We start from the raw sequence: 22,234 nt of genomic DNA, 5'->3' as shown, positions 1-22,234 counted from the left end.
TGTGAGCACTATAGAGGAGAATGTTTTGGGAGACTCAGGACTGGAGGATCTGTTGGTGACTAACCAGGCTGGTGGAAACCAGGTGAGGTTGTGCTGTGAACATCCTACTGATGTCAGGGCTCTGAGCCAAAGCTGCACAGCACAGATGCACCAAGGGTTACAGGATAAGTGATGACATAGCCACTTATTGGTCTGAGTGAACCTCCAAAGTGTCATGCATAATATGCTGCTTTGCCTATCATTAGGGTTTCCAATGATAAGGTGGATGTGCCAGAGTTGTCAAAGTTCATGTTTATAGCAGAAAAGTTATAATAAAGGTTTGAGTGTACACAGTTGATGTTTAGCTCTATTCAGTTACCCTGTCTGGGCAATAGACTCCTGTGCAATAATGGTTGGCAGTGATAGCTGTTGAGTGCCCCACCAAGTTGTCATCCTCCTAGTGGACAAGGGGCTAAGACTTTGGGAGGAGGAGGGGGAAGATGCCTGGTATTAGGAGTCTGAGAGCCATTGACTTTTAATGGGATTTAGGCTGCTAAGTGATCAAAATGCTTTTGAAAATTTTATCCTTGTGTCCACAAAAAATACCATCCCAATAGCTTTCTTTGCATTCTCAGAGAAAACATAGGGAATGGAGAATGATCTGTGCTCTTGTCCCCAGAGATAGCTCAGGCATGAGATTGGGGGCAAGGGGGAGGAAACTCTTATTTAGGGTGACTAGATAGCAAGTGTGAAAAATTGGGATGGGGGTGGGGAGGTAATAGGCACCTATATAAAGAAAAGTCCCAAATACCGGGACTGTCCCCATAAAATTGGGACTTCTGGTCACCCTACTCACATTCCTGCTGACTGTTCAATGGATAAATATAGCTTTCATTTAAACATAAACAAAAATCCCCTGAAACTGCTGGTCACATGCACCTGAATGCAGAAGGAAATATAGGCATTATGGGGGCAAACAACTTAGTTTAAGAGAGATCTGGACAAATTTGAATGGGATTGTATGGCTGGGTTGCTTAGCAGCCCCGTGGGTCCCTTTCGGTTTGTCTTATGTTCCTAAATCTTTTGCTTCAGGGCTTCAGTTGGTCACTTGCAGGAAAGGATTCCTTTTTTCTCCCTCTTCCCCCATGTAACTTGGGTTTTTTATGTCCTTCCTCTGAAGCATTATGGCTGGAGATGGGACACTGGTTGGGCTAGGCCAGTGCTCTGAGGTGGCACTAAACATTCTCTCTCTCTGGGGGTTGGCAGGCTGGTTCTTGTTCACATGCCCAGGATCTAACGGATCACCATATGTGGGATCAAGAAGGAATTTCCTCTGGGTCAGATTGGCAGTGACCTTGAGGATTCTTTGCCTTCCTCTGCAGCATGTGAATACACATCACTTGCCAGGATTGTCTTGGTATATCTCATTTAATCAATTCCCTGCCCTTACAGAAGCCTCAGGCATTGGTGCGCCTCGTTCCCTCCTATCTCTGCCTGTGGCACATAATAGTTTAGTCTCCTGTGGGCTGTAATGTTTTGGTGCTTGGGATTAGTGTGCAGGTGGTGGTGGCTTGTGATATAGAGGAGATGAGGCTAGATCTGGTTGTCCATTCTGGTCTTAAACCCTGATTCTGTAAAGCTTAGTGTAAAGGAGTGTCTCAGGAGTGACTCCTTCAGTGATGCTGCTCAGAAGTGACTAAAAATACCATTCTCCTCCGTTCAAACTGCATTTTCATGGGAAGGTGCCAAGAACCTTTCTTCATGCTCATACGTGTGTCCTAATGAGAGAATATGTACCTATTTTCTGTGATTTTGCCCCCTTCTCCTCCAGACAGATTTTACTGTTCACAAATTGTCTCCCTCTACCCCATGGATTTTGGGTGGTAATCTTTAGGAGTGTCTCCAATATCTTATTGGTAAATCCTGTCTAGTAACTTGTTGATACTACTTTTTAGCAGAAATGGAGCTTTACAGACAGTGGACCCAATCTTTGTGCAGGCCTGGGGAGGCAAAAGTGGCTGTACACCATCCAATGAGTTTCCTCAATCTCTAGGTCTTTCTGGATGCCGGGTAGGTCCTCTGGTAGCAGTTTCCAGGGAGCCATTAATCCAGCTGGATATTGCTGGAGTGCAGAAGCGCTCTGGCCATGTCTCCTATGTCTTGTGCCAAGGTTTGTAGTGAGTGGTGGGGTAGGATGAGCTGTTCTGGCTCTGTGCCACCTAGGAATTTCTCCCCATTCGGGGAATCCTCAGCTGCCTGAGCAGGGAGGCTTCTCCCCTGTGTGTCATCACAGTAGCTCATGGTGGTAGTTCTGCACCTGTTTGTTCTCTAAGATGGAATGTTCTTTTGACCTTTTATGGACACCATTCTGATCAGATTTAGAAGGTTTGGAGGCAAAATGTACCACTTTTTATCAGACCATGCATTCATTTTTAGAACCTCTGTCCAGCTCAGATGTGATTGTCAGATAACACAATTGTTCACCCAATCTTTTTTTTAATCACACAAGAAAAGCATAGAGTGACACAATTCAGAACACTTTCAATGAGGAAATAATTTCTGCCACAAATTTCTTATATGCAGTATTGTTCTAGCCATGTTGGTGCCATGATACAAGATAGACAAGGTGAGGTACTGGTGTTTTAGTCTCAAATTTACCTTGTGTGAACTGTTGTCCTCATTGCTATGTTTTCTTATACAGTATGCACATACACTATGTAATTGTCCTATTTAGTTATAAGTAAAGCTCTGAATTCTGAGATTTGCTTTTCTTTAATCGTATGCAGTAGGTAATGCATGATTTAATAAAATTACTTCAGCATTCCCTTCTGAGCAAGGATCATGATAGAACAATACAAATGATTGATGTCCTCTTCCTTTATGGTAAGCCAAAAAACTGATCATGATATCATAAAAATGAAATAACATTTTATAGCAGCAATAAAAGTTGAATGAAAATTAATGAATTGAGGGGAAAAGTTGTTTGGGGTTTTTTTAAGTACACACTTTAAGGAAAATTCCAAGATTTTTATGGTGGACATTTAGATTGTTTCTAACATAGGGTCATTTTCAAGTAATTGATCACTATTATGACAGTTCTTGCTGTCATGTTTCTTATTTGTTTAAGAAAACATAGAAACTGCTTTCAGGATATATTTAACAGGATCTAAAGATTGTGATTAAACAACGCGTGATTTTTAGGGAAGGTAACTAATATATATAAATTGCAGAGCATATATATTTTCTCACGTAGATTGCATTGACACGTACATTTTCTTTTGTGACACTTCATTATGTAAAAGGTCGTCTTGGGAGAACCTAATTGTTAAACTTGCTTCTGTAAAATGCTATCACTTATTTGTTTTTAGTGTTCTTTTTATTTTTTCTGTAGACTTTTTTCAATATCACACTGGGTACATGGGGGGAGATTTGTATTAAGTCAGGAGAGCTGCACTGATTTATACTAGCTGAAGATCTGATCCACGTTATTCTAAAATGGAGATTTTACTGCAAATTCAGAAATAATATGCCAGATCTTTTATAAGAGCTACCTGATTACATGCTCTTGAGAATTGCAAATGTGTACAACCTACTTTTAGAGCTATATAAGTCTTCTAAATTAAGTGGAAATTCTTCTGGTTTGTCACATAAGAACACTAAACAGAGGCATAATCAAGACACTCCCCTTTAAAGAAATGAGAGAAAATTAGCACCTTAACATAATTCCAAACCCACAGAGTGGTAGTCTACTCACTCTTACATCCTAAGTGTCTGTTTTGCCCACTTCTTTTTTTTGACTAATTGGCATTTGGTCTTAATTTCACACCTTGGATTGACTACAAGTCTCACTTGGCAGCCTATTGGCCATCTTGGAACATTCCAAATTCTTCATGTGTGTTACCTCCACCTAATTTGTGATGATTAAATGAATACAAAATGTACCTAAGATGATTCAAAATCTTATGCTCTCCAACAGTCAAGGACCAAATGATTGTAAAAATAAATTAACATTTCATTCAAGAAAATGATAAGGTGAAAAATAAGTGACAAGTCCCAGGTAGGAACAAAGGGTAGAAGTAAAATCACAAACAAAAAGCATAACACATGACATTTAAATAGCTCACTTTGAAAGTTTGGTGCTATATACCTCATGATTTTGCTTCTTCATAGAGATGGTGCAAAAGCTTACTGTTTCAAAATTTATATTGCAATCCAATCAGGATTTCAATGGTGCTAGACACTATACATACATTGTCCTAACTCAAATTTCTTAGTCTAAGAAAATTGACCTATAATCAGATACATGCAATTCTTATGTCCAAATATATATTTATTATTGCTATTATAAATAAAGTATCAACTACCCTGTACCTAAATCTCATTTTCAAAAGGGTTTAGGCACTTAGGAACCCAAATTCATTAACAGTCAATGGGATTTAGTCTCCTTAAATGCCCAAATCACTTTTGAAAAGAGTTTAGGCTTCTAAATTAGTTAGGTGTTGCAATGCTGAGTGTATCTGTATCTTCCAAAAAATAATCAGACACAAAATGTAAACATTTTAATGGACAATTTTAATGGATTGGAACTCAAATTATTTTTTCTTTAAAATCTTAACCTGAATAAAGTTTGAATTTTCTTATGTGCTGTAAATTTCAGACATACAAAAACAGATGTTGAGCTCCCACTTTAAGTGCAAAATAGAATGCAACCTTTATTATGCCATCCTTTCCACTCATCATCCATAATATGGGTATAATAAGAGAATCACATTGGTTTTGCTAAATTCTCCATCCATCATCCTTAATTGTATTTACTATTTCATGCAGGTTGGTTCTTGGTGGTTTATCACCAACAAATCAAACTGAAAAGTGTCAGGTTATGTCAGTTAATATTTGAGGACAACATAAGTACAAAAGGTCAATTGCTGATGCGCCTCCTAGGTAGAAAATGACAAGTGTAGGAGATTATTTTCCATTTAAATTGCAAGACTGTGTTAATGAGCTTCCTGAGGAGAATTGGATCACTTAAAAGGACAGTAAAATAGTGATACCCTAGCCAAATTGTTGATTAGAAAGCTGCTGTTTTCAGGATTTTGGTTGGAAAGAATGTCAGTATGAGAACTTGATCAGAGCTATGAACATCTTAGTCCAGTGGACAATATGCAGGATTGACTAAAATGCCCTCAGTCCTTTCTAACTTCTCAAAGCAGCATTGGAAGTAGATTAAGTGGAAGGTATTCTCTGATTTAAGACAAGCATCCATAATTAATAAGGAAAATGACTATCAATAGACTTAGACCATGTCTACACTTAAAATGTTGCAGTGGTTCAGCTGTACTGCTGTAGCATGTCAGTGAAGACGCTATCTATGCCAACGGGAGGGGTTCTCCCATTGGCGTAGATGATCCACCTCACTGAGAGGTGGTAGCTAGGTCGATGGGCGAGTTCTATCCTCAATCTTGTGCTGTCTACACGGGGGCCCAGGTTGGTTTAACTGTGTTGCTTGGGTGTGTACACCCCTGCGTGACAGTTATACCAGCCTAATTACCTAGTGTAGACCAGCTTGATAGCTTACAGCAGTAACTAAAGTTTTCACTTTGATTTTTTTTTTTTTTTTTGGGGGGGGGGGGAGGTTATTTTTCTGTTTTTGACAGAGTTGGAATTTTCCTATGGTAAACTCAGGAATGTTGAATAGTTTAAGATTTACATCCTCAAGGACTAAGATCTAGAATTTTAGCTAGTTGGCTTATTTGTTCGGATTTTTGCTTATGTGACTTGAATTCAGTGTTTCTGTATGCTGCCTGGGGCGGGTGGGGGGGGGGGGGATGGGTGTGTGTACACAGCTGAGTGATTATACATCAGTTCCTTGATTAGGAAAGGTCACCCCAGTTATGACAGGCATAACTTTAAAAATATTTGTTTCATTAATGTCTATTGTATTTCTAGGGAGTGGAGTACATATATGAGCATGTGACTGTGCAACTGACAGATTTAAATAGAGATGAGAATCAGCACTAGAAATTAGAGTTGTCAAAATGCTGTCCAGTGAGTCTTCATTTTAATGTAAAATTTACTTTGACAGAAAAAAAATCTCAAACGTATCCCTCTTTTAAGATCGCTTCCTAAAGGTGCCAGGAAAACACGAATGGGCTGCAGTGTGTGTTAGGCTGTCTGGAGAGTTGGAACACAGTGAGTTGTTAATGTGAGTGGTGGGGGGGTTATAGTGAAAATGTTAGTTTCAGGTTTTTGTAACTATTTAACTCGGTTTACATATCCTATGGAAATTACTTTGTGGGACATTAAATCTCTGTAGGACTTACCATCTTTTCTTTGCATGCAAACCATCCCTATTTGGCATTTTTCCCTTTAGTTTGTTGAAAATAGTCATAAAAGGCTTTTTAACTGAAACTTCTGTCTCTGGTTTTAAATAGATGGTAGAAAAAAGCAGGGATCTTGAGACTTTGAGAGATTTTCAAGTGGAAAGCTCCAAATGTTATCAGTAAACTGGAGTTCTTCTTTAGTGTTAGCTTTCTAACAGACAACTTCAGGCATTACTTCATGCTTCAGATCCGCTGAGATGAGAAATCAAGGTAGAGACTGTGTATGTTGGTTTGTTTTTTAAAAGTAGTTGTGTACAGTTTTACCTCTTAAGGATGTAAGAATCTGACATCTCCTGCCCTTATTAAGAATTCTTTTTTTAAAAGAATTTATCTGAAACTTTAATTATGGACCAGTGTTTACCAGAATAAAATAAGGTTTCAATATCTTGCATTCGTACTAGGATCTTATCCCAAATTTTATGAATATACTTTCTCTAGGTTATGCAAATGATCACAGTGGAGAAAATAACAGAGATGTCTAATTTATTTGTAGTGGTTTTAACCGTGTAGATTAAGTAAGCAGCTTTTTTAGATTATGTTGTAGAGAGAATGTAATTTATTCAGAGGTGATAGAAAAACATTTTCTTATGTAAAATACCTTGGGGCTTGCATTTTTTTTTTCTTTTGGATATTCTGTTTTGGGAGGCTGAAATGAGAATATTTGTCTAAGAAAAAAATATTGCTCTTGGGAAGGGCCAGAAATAGTTGAACTCCCTTCACTTGGGGAGCACATGGGCTGCTCCCTCTAAGGCGAGCAGAAGGCAGGGCTTCCATAAAGCACAATCCTTCTCCAGACACCCCTTGAAAGGACCGGCTCCTCAGTGCTCCCTACTCAGGACTGTGAATAAATGCTAGAGTCTAGGCAAAGAAAGCAGATGAAAGGGTTGCTATTAACAACCATCCTGACTTTATCAGATCAATCTCCGTTTCAAACGGATTATGCCACTCTTCCAGTCTCATTATGAAAGCTGGAATTCTCTTCAGCGATTTCCCTTCCTTTTCCCCAAGGAGTTAACATTTTGCAGGACTCAGTTGGGGATTGGGAGGGGGAAGGAATAGATAATGAGTGAAATACTTATTCTTTGTTTACCCTTTATAGGCAACCCTGGCAGAAGGAGCATAGTGCCTTTGCCTGGAGAATTGCTTTCTCTGTGGAGATTGTGATGTACAGTGTTGTGGTTAAGTGTGGTCATTGGTGGTGAGGCCATGTTTGCAGGTACTCAGAAATAGGTCTTTCTATCTCCCAGCCCATTGGGGGCAGAAAAGAAACCTCTTCTCCTCAGGGCTAAGTCCTGTCCCCAGGAAAGGCTGATTGGACATTCTTTTTGCTCTAGCACTTTATTCTTCAATTAACTTTTTGACTCCCTCTTCACTGATTTTAACTATCAGCTCAGAAACCTCACGACAGGATAGCTCCACTTGCTGGGTTATACACACACCTTCTTTAGATGCTGCAGCAGCCGCTACCTCCCCGGGGTGTCATGCCCTTCAGGTTGAATGTGTGGTCAGTGCTAAGCAGGAACAGTACCCCTCCATCTCAAGTGACTTCAGGAAAGCCGCTACCAGGCTTAGTGTGAGGGAGACTGCACCCGAGGGAAAGTGGTCTTTTACAGAAGGATGTGTTCTTTGGCTGTTCCCATCTTTAGTGCCAGTAAACTGAAGTTCCTTTTGGAGTGATATTTCAAAGATATGGCAGCCTACTGCTCAATGTATTCGTAGCATTGACATGCTTTACCAAAGGAATTCTGGCCTGGAAAGATGACCTTCTCAAAGGTTAAACATTTAATATCCATGTTTAAGAAGTCTTGTTCTGGATCTCTCTCTCTCATTCTTGTGTGCATTCATTAGAATTTGTGCATAAGCAATGACTTGCAACACTGCCTTAAGAAGATACCTATTGCCAATTACTGGCTAAGTCTCTCATTTTCCAGACCAGTCAACAGTACCAAGAATCTGTTTCCCTCTGGGAAAGGGCCTACTTGGCAAGGACCCAGTGTTGTATCCAAAGCTTGCTCTAACTGATAGTTTCTGTTCAGCTTTCAAGCTAACAGTCAAGAATGGCTGCTTTTTTTCCATGTTATCACTATACTACTTTATCTAAAGAAGAAATTAATAACGGGATTTACTCTTACAAATACTGTCATTGTCAGCAAAAGTTCCATAAGGGATAGATTTTCTTCAGCATGGCCTTGCTTAGTTTAATACCCAGTTTATTATAATCCCATCAGAACAAAAGGCTTAATTTCATCCCAAACCCTTGCAAAATGATTTTGAAAGTGGTAAAAAACATCCTAAAATATATGGAAACCATGGAATCTAAACGTAGCCCTTTAGGATTTAGTCCATGCAAGTTAGACTCATTTTCTCAGCATCACCGCCTGCTCTCCTCTTAGGTTTCTTAAGAAATCTAAGATTAGGTAATAGAGCTCAAAGTTAAATTACTTCCCCCACAATTACCTCAGCAAATATGATTCCACAGCATCTAGGGGAGCCAGCCAATGGTAGGCAGTACAGCTTCTGCTGAAACTATGCACTGCTGAGCAAAGGCAGCTGATGCAGTCAAATACATCAAGAGACATCTACTTAGCCAGCCCCTAACCTAGCTCAGAAAAGGCTTCCCAGCCCTGTGGGTCCATAGAATTTGGAGGTGAAGTGGCCTTCAAGGGTGGAACTCAAGGAAAATTCTGAGGAAAACTTAACAGATTTTTTCCCTACACCCTCTTCCACAAGAGATGGCAATCTGGCCCACAGACCATAATGTGCCAGGTTTACATCAGCAACATTGACTCCTCTGTGTTACACATGCAGAATTTTGTATCCTTGCTTTTAAATAAGGGTAATAGTTTCAAAATCACTGACGTAACTCTGCTGCCAAATGAAGTCCGTGGTAAAATTCCAAATGACTTCAATGGGAGCAGGTAGGTCAGCATAGTGTCCCATTGAAAATACCATTTGAAATGTCTTGCTTATATTTGTTCCATTAGATAACTTCTATAAAGCATGAGAGGTAGGTAACTTGGTCAGTATAATATTGTTGAAACTTTATCATTAACTTTGTTGCCTCCTGTCTGATTTTTAACTCTGCATCCTTAATGTTGTGTATTAGGCCCTCTCGCTGCCCCCATTCAGTATGTGTGTTGTGGGTTCACTTCTGTCAATCCTGCATGCACAAAACAGCCATTAAAATCAATGGGAATTCTGTGTGCAGCATGATTACAGGATTGACCCACAGTTTTTGTGTTGGGAGGGATTCATCAGCGCAAAAGATACTATATGAAAAGTATATGATGAATAAAAAGACTGCAGCTTGATTTCTGAATAATGTTGGTGGTTTTTTTAAGAAAGCGGTGACTGTTTGACATACACAATTTCTCAGTGAGATTTCCAAATGATTTCTTAACTCGTGTACTGTGAGGGCACTTTGAAATTTCATTCTTGTTTTAGAGATATTACTGGGTCCAGTGGTATTCCCCAATCACCTGGTACCTGCAATATTCTTTATACTTTAATTGGGGAGTTTCCCTGGAAATGGTCATAACTTAATTCTAGTTTTAGAGTTTTAAGTGTGCAACCAGGCTCTGATGTTGCTGATTATCAAACTGTCTTTCTGAGGGGGCAGTTATAATTGGAAATGGATATTATTCAGGTGCACAGAAGTATTCATAAAAAATTAGATTGAAAACCATGTAAACTTGGTCCAGTGTTGAAAACTGCAGTTTACTTTCAAAGTACTTCAGATTATGGACTTTCGAAGGTAATTGTTTGTACTAATCAGTCTTGTTTGAAAATAAACATTGATTCTGTATTTTTAAAATTTCAACCTTTTATTCACATTTTGTTTTCTCTAGACATTCCACGTACTCCATCAGCTGAATAAATGAAGTAATTCACAATCCTACTGGCTTTTACTATTGATGGCTTTGGGGGACCTTGTCATTCCCTGTAGCCTTTTCTCAGGCCCAGATGTGTGGCTCTGAAATCACTTGGTTGGTAATTAGGTATTTATCAGATTGTTCCTGAAAAAGGATGAGACAGTTATCTGACACAATTATCTTTGAAAATTGAATCCCTCTTTTCAGGTCCTGTTGAAGACATTCAAAGGTGCTGTGAATGTTTTAAAGCTAAATGCCTTTGAAAAACCCTTGCCATTTTTATATCCTACATAACAGCAGTCAAAATGCAGTCAAAGGAATTTTTTTTGACCTTTCAGATATTTGGACTTTCTTCTCTATAGTTCTGTGGTAATGTTGTTTCTTTATCCATGTAGTTCTCTGTTTGGAAGTACTTTTAACCATAAGCACTTTACTTCTTCTAATGTCCACAAGCTAATAATTTTCTAATACTGACAGGAATTTTTAGGAATAATTCCAGGATGTAAATTTAAGGTTTTGGTTTCTACTGGGGATAATTCATGAATTAATAATTCATAGATGATAGCTTTTGTTTTTTGTTTTTGTCCCAGTTTTAGCATTCTCTGTAAGGAAATTTCAAAATCTGTTTTCTTCCAAGAAAGAATAGCAAATATGGTAGGCGTCCAGCTTGGCTTAACAAAGAAGTCTTTGGTGAACTTAAACACAGAAAAGAAGCTTACAAGAAGTGGAAGCTTGGTCAGATGACTAGGGAGGAGTATAAAAATACTCATGCAGGAATGAAATCAGGAAGGCCAAAGCACAATTAGAGTTGCAATTAGCAATGGACGTGAAGGGGAACAAGAAGGGTTTCTACAGGTATGTTACCAACAAGAGAAAGATTAGGGAAAGTGTGGGCCCCTTACAGAATGGGGGAGGCAACTTAGTGACAGAGGATATGGAGAAAGCTGAGGTACTCAATGCCTTTTTTGCCTCTGTCTTCACAGACAAGGTCAGCTCCCAGACTACTGCACTGGGCGGCACAGAATGGGAAGGAGGTGAACATCCTGCAGTGCTGAAGGAACAGGTCCAAGACTATTTAGAAAGATTGGACATACACAAGTCCATGGGGCCAGAGGGTTCTGAGGGAGTTGGCTAATGTGATTTCAGAGGCATTGGCTATTATCTTTGAAAGCTCGTGGCAATTGGGGGAGGTCCCTGATGACTGGAAAAAAGCAAATATAGTGCCCATCTTCAAGAAAGGAAGGAAAGAGGATCCAGGGAACTACAGACCAGTCAGCCTCACCTCAATCCCTGGAAAAATCATGGAGCAGGTCCTCAAGGAATCCATTTTAAGGCACTTGGAAGAGAGGAAGGTGATCAGGAACAGTCAGCATGGATTCACCAAGGGAAAGTCATGTCTGACCAACCTGATTGCTTTCTATGAAGAGGTGACTGGCTCTGTGGATGTGGGGAAAGCGGTGAACGTGATATACCTTGACTTTAGCAAAGCTTTTGATACGGTCTCTCACAGTATTCTTATCAGCAAGTTAAAGAAGTATGGGTTGGATGAATGGACTATAAAATGGATAGACAACTGGCTCATAGCATAGGGCTCAATGAGTAGTGAACAATGGCTCCATGTCTAGCTGGCAGCCGGTAACAAGCAGAGTGCCCCAGGGGTCAGTCCTGGGGCTGGTTTTGTTCAAAATCTTCATCAATGATCTGGAGGATGGGGTAGATTGCACCCTCAGCAAGTTTTCAGATGACACTAAGCTAGGGGGAGTGGTAGATACCCTGGAAGGTAGGGATAGGATACAGAAGGACCTAAACAAACTGAAGGATTGGGCCAAAAGAAATCTAATGTGGTTCAACATGGACAAGTGCAGATTCCTGCATTTAGGACAGAAGAATCCCATGCACAGCTACAGACTGGGAACTGACGAGCTAGGCAGCAGTTCTGCAGAAAAGGACCTGTGAGTAACAGTGGATAAAAAGCTGGATATGAGTCAACAGTGTGCCTGGTTGCCAAGAAGGCTAATAGCATATTGGGCTGCATTAGTAGGAGCATTGCCAGCAGATCACGGGAAGTGATCATTCCCCTCTACTCGGCATTGGTGAGGCCGCATTTGGAGAATTGTGTCCAGTTTTGGGCCCCCCACTACAATAAGGATGTGGAGAATTTGGAGAGAATCCAGCGGAGGGCAACAAAAATGATTAGGGGCCTGGAGCACAAGATTTATGAGGAGAGGCTGAGGGAACTTGGCTTGTTTAGTCTGCAGAAGAGAAGAAGGGGGGGGGGATTTGTTAGCAGCCTTTAACTACATGAAAGGGGTTCCAGGGAGGATGGGGCTAGGCTGTTTTTGGTGGTGGCAGATGACAGAACAAGGAGCAACGGTCTCAAGTTGCAGTGGGGCAGGTCTAAGTTGGACGTTAGGAAAAAGGTTTTCACTAGGAGGGTGGTGAAGCACTGAAATGGGTTACCCAGGGAGGTGGTGGAGCCTCCATCTTTAGAGGTTTTTAAGATGCAGCTTGACAAAACCCTCGCTGGGATTATTTAGCTGAGGTTAGTCCTGCTTTGAACAGGGGGTTGAACTAGATGACCTCCTGAGGTCCCTTCCAACTCTATGATTCTATGAAATCTTAGCTAAGACTTTCAGAAGTGACTGGTGATTTTGGGTGTCCGTTTTTGAATCCCCTGAAAGGTTTTACATAACAATATACATCCAGCCCCGTATATAAGAGCTATTCATCAAAAACTGAAAGTCTGATCCTACTATCATTGCAGTTTATGGGAGTTGATAACTAACTTAAATTGGAGCCAAGAGTAGGTTCCAAGTTTTCAGTGGCTTATGATGAAATGAAACAACAAATTTGTAGTGAAGGGCATGTCTCCAAAAACATAGCTATCAGCAGGATTCAAATTGTGTGACCTATGTCATTTGAAGAGAAGATATTTCATTTTCAAAACACCTTATCCAGTCACAAACAGACGTTTTCTTACTACTTATGCAAACTCCTAGCAAATAAAATGAGAGGAAGGAATCCTTTGGTGTGGCAGCATTAAGATACATTATTATCCCCTTCTAATGGCATTATGTGTTCATTCCATACTGAAAGGAGATTGGCTTTTTCTTCAGTTTGTTCTACTAAATGTTTTTTTTCCAAGTTTGAAAAGAATGGAAGAAATAACTTTGGTGGGTGTTGAAAATTTGTTCTCTGTCAAGTGTTAAGCAAACAAGTCTAGTACTTGATGCTTAACAGCACTGCACATTTGGTTCAGTGTCAGAGAATTTAAAAGAAGTTTAGTATAGTCTAGCTACCAGTGTTAAAGTTTGACGAAGTTATAAGAAACTGAAAACAGGATCTTGTAACAGAAAAGATAGGCAACCTTAATCATTCATGGTGATACCAGCTCTGCTTATAATAAATATAGTCACTTTCATATCATTTGTCCATAGAATCTGTGCCATTCCAGATTAGTTACTAAACCGATTGGTGCCTTTTTTGTGTCAGAACACTAGTGTCTTGACCATCTCCTCCCCTTATGTTTTCCTGAGGAACTCTCTGGATGAATGTGAAATGGGACAAATGCCACCTTTGTTTAATTGGGACCGCCTCCTCCCTGCGGCTATGTGGAAGCCCATCCTCTCTATTCCTATAGGTTCAGTGTTCCATAGAATTTTAGGTCAGAGCCAGGGGTGAGAAGGATGGAGCAGAGAATTATCTTCCTACTCGGATCAAGAATCACAGGAAGAGTAATTTTCCTCCTCAGTTGAACTTGATTAAACTAAAGAAAATAGAATTGTTCCTAAAGCCTCTCTCTCTCTCTGCTACACTGTAGATCTTCTGCTTAGGACCTCTCTTGGTTGACTTCCTGCTAGAATTTTAAAGAAACAATAAAAGATTTTTATATCTTCCCTCCTCCTTTCCCCATTTTTTCCTGTGTAAGCAGTCTTTTTAACAAGAATTAATATATAACAATCAATTATAGATTCAGACAGTGCTTCTCTAGTCATCTTCTCTACTTGAGTAGGGTTTTGTCCAATTGATGTATTTATAGTGGTTCTTGCAAAGTATCCTTGGCCTCTTGTGGATATCTTATGTTTAAATAGTCCAAAAAAGCTGCCTTCTGATTTAATGTAATACTATAGTCTTCTGTGAAAATATTTTGCGTGTTAGAACTAGGTATAACACTCCACAGAGGTTACCTGATTTCACCAGAGGACCTAGTGAATCCATGCTGATAATCTACAATACTGCATGGCATAATTTAGAACTATTCCATCTGCAAATGCTGCTCAACAATCAGATTATCATGGCACTAACTCTCGCTTTGAATTATGTACACAGTATGTCTTTAATCTAGCTAGATCAGGTACTGGAACAATGAAGTAACAGCAATACGGGTTTCAGTGTAAGCTGTATAGGCGTGTTCAGAAACTTGGAAAATTATTTGGGCGACTATCCTTCACTGAAGCCTATGCTGCCACGGCTTCACTTCTCTGGTACCTGAGTTAGTTAGATTAAAATTGGCTGAGGTATGTCACACCCTGTCATTGCATTACAGACATGCCCTAAGTGAGTCAATAACGGAGGTCTCTGGGCCACTACTAAGGGAACAAGTATTCCAAATAGAGAAGCAACGCACTTGATCTAGTGAAGTCATAAAAACTATATTTAATTTACACACAGCAGTTACCCCATCATAACAACGGGAAGACCTTTCTAAAAACAAAAATGAATGGAGTTCCAAAAGAAATTCCCCCCCCCCCCCCGCTATTATTTTCATTGCTATCCTATGCTACAAGAGGCCTTAATTGGTTTCCAAAGTGAAACATGAATCCATATAATCTTAGATTCCAACTGGAGTCTACAAGAGTCCTTATCCTAGTTGTGAAAAAGGAAAATATTTTCAATGTCATTTGTAAAGTGATTTTCAATAGGTGAAATGTTCCTCAAAAACTGCATGCTGAAGTTGTCCCCCAAGGAATCCTGGACCAGATCCTCAGCTGGTGTAAAATCAGTGTAGCTGCCTTTGTATCAATTAAATGTATATAACCTTACATCAGCTGAGGATCTCATGGAATTTTCTTGTTCAAAACTATACTGACCCTGTAATGTACCTCCCCCTGAAGAGAGCTGAGTCAATGCAGAGACACACTTTCTTCTCTGCTGCTAGAATTCTAAAATAAATCAAGCCTCTCCAAGACTAGGCTTATGTTTAAAGTAGTATAGTAAAGTAGCATAGTATAGCCATTCATTTCAGTGATATATCACTTTAAAGATGGTATTGTACAGGAAGAATAAGTTCAGAAATAGTCTTCGTTTAAACTGAGATGACCAGATATCCTGAGTCCCACTAATTTTCATCAGAATGCTGAAATGAAGTGATTGAGTCTCTAGTAAGTTTCACTGGACATTAGCAGGCTTAATATTGCTTCCCACTCATTTTCCATGCCCCTCACCTGTCCCACCATCCCCCCAGGAAGTACATATGATTTGCTACTCTAAGGGCCAATTCCTCTGCTGGTATAATTTGGTGTAATTCCATTGGCTTCAATGGAATTATGCCAATTTATACCATCTGAGGATCTGGCTCTTGGAGCTAAAATAGGCAGCGAGTCAAAACTGGCTCTTATCTCTGTAGATAAGGTTGATGGTATTATGCAGCAGCTTATTTGTCAAAGTTCATGGCTCTTATGAAAAGAGGTTACATCGCTGTTATGAGTCCCTTAATTTCCTTATCTCTTGAAGCCCTCTCTCTATTTGGCTTGTTGTGAAAGCACACATTTTAGTCTCTTGAAAAGGTGGTTGCTACTTCTGAGGCAGAGTACAATAATAATTTAAAAACTAAAGAAGGGAAAAAAGGAACTAGGGTAAAATCAGCATTGATTTTTGTTTTTGTCCTGATGTCTTTACCTCTGCAGTTGCATGCTGCATTAGCCATATAGATAAATAGCCCTATACTTAAGGAAGGTTCTAATAATTTTTTTTCTCTGCATTTACTACAGTGTTTCTTCCCCCTCTAGGTTTGTGCAGTTTAATTTGCCATTGATTCTTTAATGATTATAATGCAGTAGACAAAGTAGTGTTTATCTTCATCATGCCCTGTGGATAACACATGGGACCTAACTTCTTCTCATTCACACTCCATGTAAATTAGCAGTAATTTCATGGAAGACAATGGAGTTAAACTGGTATAAACAAGAGGGGAGTCAGGACTATTAGGCTGACTTTTTAATGTTTTTGTTGCTGTTCAACCATCCTACCATCCTGATGACGTAGTATAGCCAGTGAGTGTCAGTCATTCTCCTGCAGCGTTGATTTCATATTTTGATCATTCTAACAGTATATCATTTCTGAGGTGTCATCCTAAAATGCAATACTTAGCTCAGACAGGCTACCATTATTATTGAATAACTGATACTATGTATTTGGATGTTCATTTCTTTATATAGGAAGGTAAGCACTAAATGTAAAAGGGCTAGGGCTTTGGGTACTTCAAAAATGCATAGAGTGCAAATAAAGGGAGATGGTGGACAAAGATAGCTTAAAGCTCTGACTTGAATTCCCCTGATCTCAGTGCTGTTGTGTGTACTTTTTCAACTGTACAATGAAACTTGTCCAGTTACTGAACTATTGTAATACAACAAGGAAGAAATTGGTCTCCATCTCTTCTCTGCTGAACTAAAGCTGGGTATGAGAGCTTAACATTCTGATACAGATAAGCAGAGATTGCTCCTCTCCTCCCACTACTTCCCCTATGTTCTAGAAGTTAGAACTCGAGATATGTCCTCGAGACATGTGCCCTTGAGATATGCACACCAACTCCCATTGACTTCAGAAGAGTTGTGTGCCTGTCTGACGACAGAATGATTCCTATACCTAACAAACCCCTGAATTGTCTAATATAACTCAGCCATATAACCAAAAAAGATCAATACAGTAGACACAAGGTGTTGCTGCAAACAAGTAAGAGCAACTGCTGCTTACGAGCAACATTTCCCCGGGGAACACTTTGTGCTGTGAATTGTTGACACTCCCAATAACAGTAACAGCCGCTTAGGAGCAACATAGCAAAAGGGCCCTGATATGTTGCTACTAATGAGTGTCTATTGTATTTTTGCTTTGGGCTTTTGGATCTTCTAGGCAAGTGGGTCTTGGCTAGGAGTCCTACAGTCCACATCATCACATGCTGTTGCATCAAGCACTAGTGCAATGATTCCCTTCACGTGAATATGAAATGTAACTACACTTCATTATAGAGTCATGACACCAAAAATAAATGTGGGACTTTTTGTCCAGTGGAACAGATTGCCCTCATGTAAAGTAGGGTTCCCCAAAACTTGTGATTGAGGCACTGATCTTTCCTACTTAGAGTGGGATGCATGATTGTGGAAGCTGTAGGAACCAAAAGCCAACTTTGTAAATGGTTTTACATAGGAATGCAATAGCACTGTATAGTGGTTAGAGTAGAGCACTGGAATCTTGAAGCCTGCATTTGAGAAATTCCCTTTTCATAGAATCATAGAGATGGAAGGGACCTCAGGAGGTCATCTAGTCCAACCCCCTGCTCAAAGCAGGACTAACCAGGACTAACCTCAGCTAAATATATTTTCTGCCTTTGATTCATATCATGACTGGCCTTTGGTAAATCATGTAAGAATGCTATGATAATCTACAAAACTTTCATGGGGAAAAATCCCAGAGCACGTTACAAGGGTGAATAAGTGTAAAGCACTATCTTTAAACAGCTGCTATCAGTAAACAAACACAAAAACTCCCCAGCCTGGGGTTCATCACAGTCCTGTGAGACTTGGTTTGGGGCACTACTTTAGAAGTCTACTCATTCCTTTTTCCAAGCAGCGTCATCACCTTTTCCCTGATAACTTGTGCACTGGGAAGCAGGTAGCTTCTCCCTGTCACTATGTGATTTAAGGTTAGCTGAACATTTGTACTTGTTCGTTTGTTTCTGCTGGAGGTGGAACAGCCAGGTGGGAGAGGAAGTGAGGACTAGGTGTGCTGCCATGACTAGCTGTCGTCATGGCAGTAATGGAGAAGGAGGAGGAGGTGGGGAGAGAAGTGGAGGAATGTTCGGCTCAGAAGGAGAGAAAGGAGTCTGTACATTGCCTGTGGTCATAGTAGCAGGACCATAGTGAGCACTTCTGCCATGGGTGAGGAAGGTCAGGAGAGGGAGGGAGGAGCAGAATGCAACAGAAAAGTGCAAGAAAAAGAGTGAGGCAAACAGGAAATATTCATTTTTAAAAAGTATTTTCAATTTTTTGGTAATATTCACAAATAAAATGACATTGAATATTTCCAATGCTGGACTAGCTGTTCCTTGAGCTTTTTGACTATTCATTAAATATATATTACTGGAATTGAGGCTTGAAGTGGAAGATGATGGAGCTGCAGATTGAAAAGGTGACTGTAATAATTCTCTTTCTTGGCTTGTGTTTGAGTATATAGTGTTTGAGTGAAAAATCTGAATTACTTAAAAATGCATGTAACAGAATTGACAAGTGTTAGAGAGAAAAGTAAGAAGTGAACTAACATAATTAAGAGATCACAAGCCCCACTTACTGTTTGAGCATAATGTTCTAGCCTACTTCAGCTCCACTGGTACATTTTATATTTGGGCACAATCCTGTCCCCATTAAAGTCAAGGATTGACTAGGATCAAGCAAATGTGGACATTTTTGCAACTTGCAAAATGCCTAAAACATGACCTTAGGTCATAACTCTTCTCTCAGAAGTAATACAATATGTGAAATAAAAGATTCAAACAGAAGGAGTCGATTTGGTCCACATGAGATACCTTGACAAAAATCTCATCTTTAAGGAGGGATTTAAAAGAGATGAGGGAGTGAAAGTTTTTTTCTAAATGTAAAGTATGATGTGAAAGAGGGCAAAAAAGGGTGAGTGGGGAAATGCAGAAAAAGGCAATGCTATGGAGAGAGAACACAGGAGTTGGACTGACTAGGATTGTAGCCAAAATAAGATAATTTTAAGAAGTGGGTGGAGTTGTGAACAGCTTTGAACTTGTAGTTAAGGTAAAAAAGAAAAAAGAAAAGACACCTGAATGGCACTACTTACTCAACAGATCTGCTCCCTACTAAGCATTTTCTTAAATTTTAAATTATTTACATTTTCACAGTTGCAAGAAATTAGGGGTGGGGGAGAGTCAGAAAACTATTTAAATGACAGAGTTGAGATTCAAAAAGTTAATTTTTTATAAATGGTTAAAATACAAAAACACAAATTGTATATTTGACGTGATGGTAACAAAGAAAAGATCCTTAAATCACCAAGTCATAACTGTTTTTACTATTCATTCATTAGTCCATTTGCAACAAGTCTAGTTCAAAAGTCTAAATCACTGAACTTTTTTCAATGATCTCAAACAGTATTTTTCTTACTTTACCCACCTTAAATTTTGATCCATGGAAATATATTTTTGTGTAGGTGGGTGGTAAAATTGATGTGTACTCAAATTTATCAATTAAAAAAATCTAATCCTTCCAAGCCTGCCAGGTCCTGCTCTCTAACGGCCCTTTAGGGTTATTGGTGCCTTTTGGGCTGCTCTAACTTATGTTAGTTCTGGACTAGTTCCCCATTAACCCCAGTATTTGAGGAGCACAAAGCTTGCGTACAACCACCTGTCCTTTGATGCACTGAGCACATCTCAGAATCATCATAGAATCCGAGTGTATATTTTAATTGCTCAACACTCCTGTTAGTGCTGTAGATCAGGGGTTCCCAAACTGTGGTACACATACACACCCGTGATATGCAGGCCACCTCCCAGTGGTACACATCTAAGCTGCCCGACGCTCCAGTTGCCAAGGTAGCCGAAGCAGAGCAGCAGCAGCTTAGCCTGAAGTTCTGCTGCCCACACTCCGCTTAAGCTACCTTGGCAAGTGGAGCGTTGGGCAGCTTAGTGATTCTTGGCTGGTCGCTTCTTGGTGGTGGTACTACAGATTTTATGTTGGTGGTATGCAACATGATAGAGTTTGAGAACCGCTGTGTAGATCGAAGTGAACTATAGTAGAGTGACCTGGATTTTTTTGTCGCTAATACATCATTGATGTAATAATGTTCAAGTTGTTAACAAAGTTCTAGCATCTCTTATTCCTGGTGAAGATATACAAACCAGAGAGAGAAGAGAGCTTGATTTTCATATCTGTTGAATTTACAATGCAGTTGATCCAACTTAAGTTTTGCACTTATTTGGTTCCTTGAACATAAGCAATGTTTTAATGATAGAGATTGAACTGCATATATCAGATGGCTTGTCATTGTCATTGTAAGTAGATGGAGTTCCCACTTAGCTCAGAATCTACATTAAAGGCATGTATTTCTCCATTGCTTTCCATGCTGCATGCATATTCTGATTTGGTAGCATTTTTCATTAATTTTGCTCAGGTAGCTAATTATTATACAAATTGCAAGGCTGGGTGTGTTTAGTCCAAACTAATCCCTTTCCTACAGTTTTGGGCTCTATTGGTAAATCACATAAGTCAGGCTAACATTTCTCTGTAAACTTGGTCATCTGGAGAATTTCCCTGGGAAGACCTCTCTTCTGACCCCTATGACGTCTATAGAAGGTGGCTCATAGTTCCCTTTTAACTAGGGTGTATTCTCATTGACCACAATAAGACATCTGTTTTTAGGCTTCTAACACCTGCCAACAGGGTGGTCAGCAGAAAATCTTGGTGCTCCCATGCCAGAAAGTATCTTGAACAAGTGCGCTTTTGAACCAGTGCTATCTAAAGTTATGAAATAAAAATGCAACCTACCTTCTTATTCTGAAATGTACTTGGTATAGAATGCTTATCAACCAAACAGGAAAGAATCATAATTGTGAACTTGGAAATTTCGTCCAAGGTAATTACCCCTCCAAGGGGGTGGGGGATGGGGTAATATTTATCTATGCAAACAATGGAATTTCCTCTAAAGTTACTTTCGAGTGTATTAGTTGGTTCTTTAACCAGTGATAGTCACCCTCAAAGCCAACTCTGCGTTATTACAAAGTCTGATTTTTTTAAAATATATTTTTGTTTTCTTTGTGTATTTGCTATTATAAAACTGAAAAGGTACTGAGAATAGCATCAAAAAGATTAGAGAGAATGAAAGAATTCTTTATGAGAAAAAATTTAAAAGTAAGTCTTCTGAGGTATGCCAAACAAGTGGACCTGAAGTACATAAAATAACGGAAAACAAAGACAGTCATTTGTGCTCTCTCAAAATTTATCAAAATATAAGACCAAAATAAATTAATAGGTTCAATTTAAACTGCAAGAAACCTGGATATCTCATTGCCACAAGACATTGAGACCAAGGGTTGAGCAAGATTCTAAAAAGAAATAGGGCATGTACATTAAAAATACAATCATCTCCAGTTATAATAGCTAGGACAATAAATTATAAGGGATGACACCAACCTGCCTACTTTAGGGACATGAACTAGGCAATAATCACTTCCCTCGATCTGCTGGCAATGCTTCTACTAATGCAACCCAATATGCCATTAACCTTCTTGCCAATATGGGCACACTGTTGACTCATATCCAGCTTCTTGTCTACTGTAACCTGCAGGTCCTTTTCTGCAGAACTGCTGCCTAGCCAGTCGATCCCCAGTCTGTAAAAATGCATGGGATTCTTCTGTCCTAAGTGCAGGACTCTTCACTTGTCCTCGTTGAACCTTATCAGATTTATTTTGGCCCAATCATCCAATTTGTCTAAGTCACTCTGTATCCTATCCCTGCCCTCCAGCTTATCTACCACTTCCCCCAATTTAGTGTCATGTGCAAACTTGTAATCCACCCCATCCTCCAGATCATTAATGAAGATGTTGAACAAAACTGGCCCCAGCACCCAGCATTTGATTGTTGTTATTTTGACAAATAAAATATGCAGAATTTGTAATTAATTTTTTGCTGCAGAATTCCCCCAGCAGTAGATCCTGTACCATGGAAGCCAATGGAATTTTGCCATTGACTTTGATAGGAGCAGGATCAATCC

The 22,234-nt window shown here is 39.5% G+C and overlaps 1 protein-coding gene across 1 annotated transcript in view; it reads left to right on the top strand.

Moving 5' to 3' along the window:
• The window catches only part of ROBO1 (roundabout guidance receptor 1), a 935,708-nt gene that overhangs the window by 115,093 nt on the left and 798,381 nt on the right, over positions 1-22,234 (top strand). The window lies entirely within an intron of this gene.

Source organism: Emydura macquarii, unplaced genomic scaffold (assembly GCF_026122565.2).
Source record: "Emydura macquarii macquarii isolate MOO-44397 ecotype Brisbane River unplaced genomic scaffold, CSIRO-AGI_Emac_v2 contig_75, whole genome shotgun sequence".
Classification (NCBI taxonomy): Eukaryota; Metazoa; Chordata; order Testudines; family Chelidae; genus Emydura; species Emydura macquarii.
Note: the sequence above shows the minus strand (reverse complement) of the source record. Positions and strands in the feature narration are given on the sequence as shown.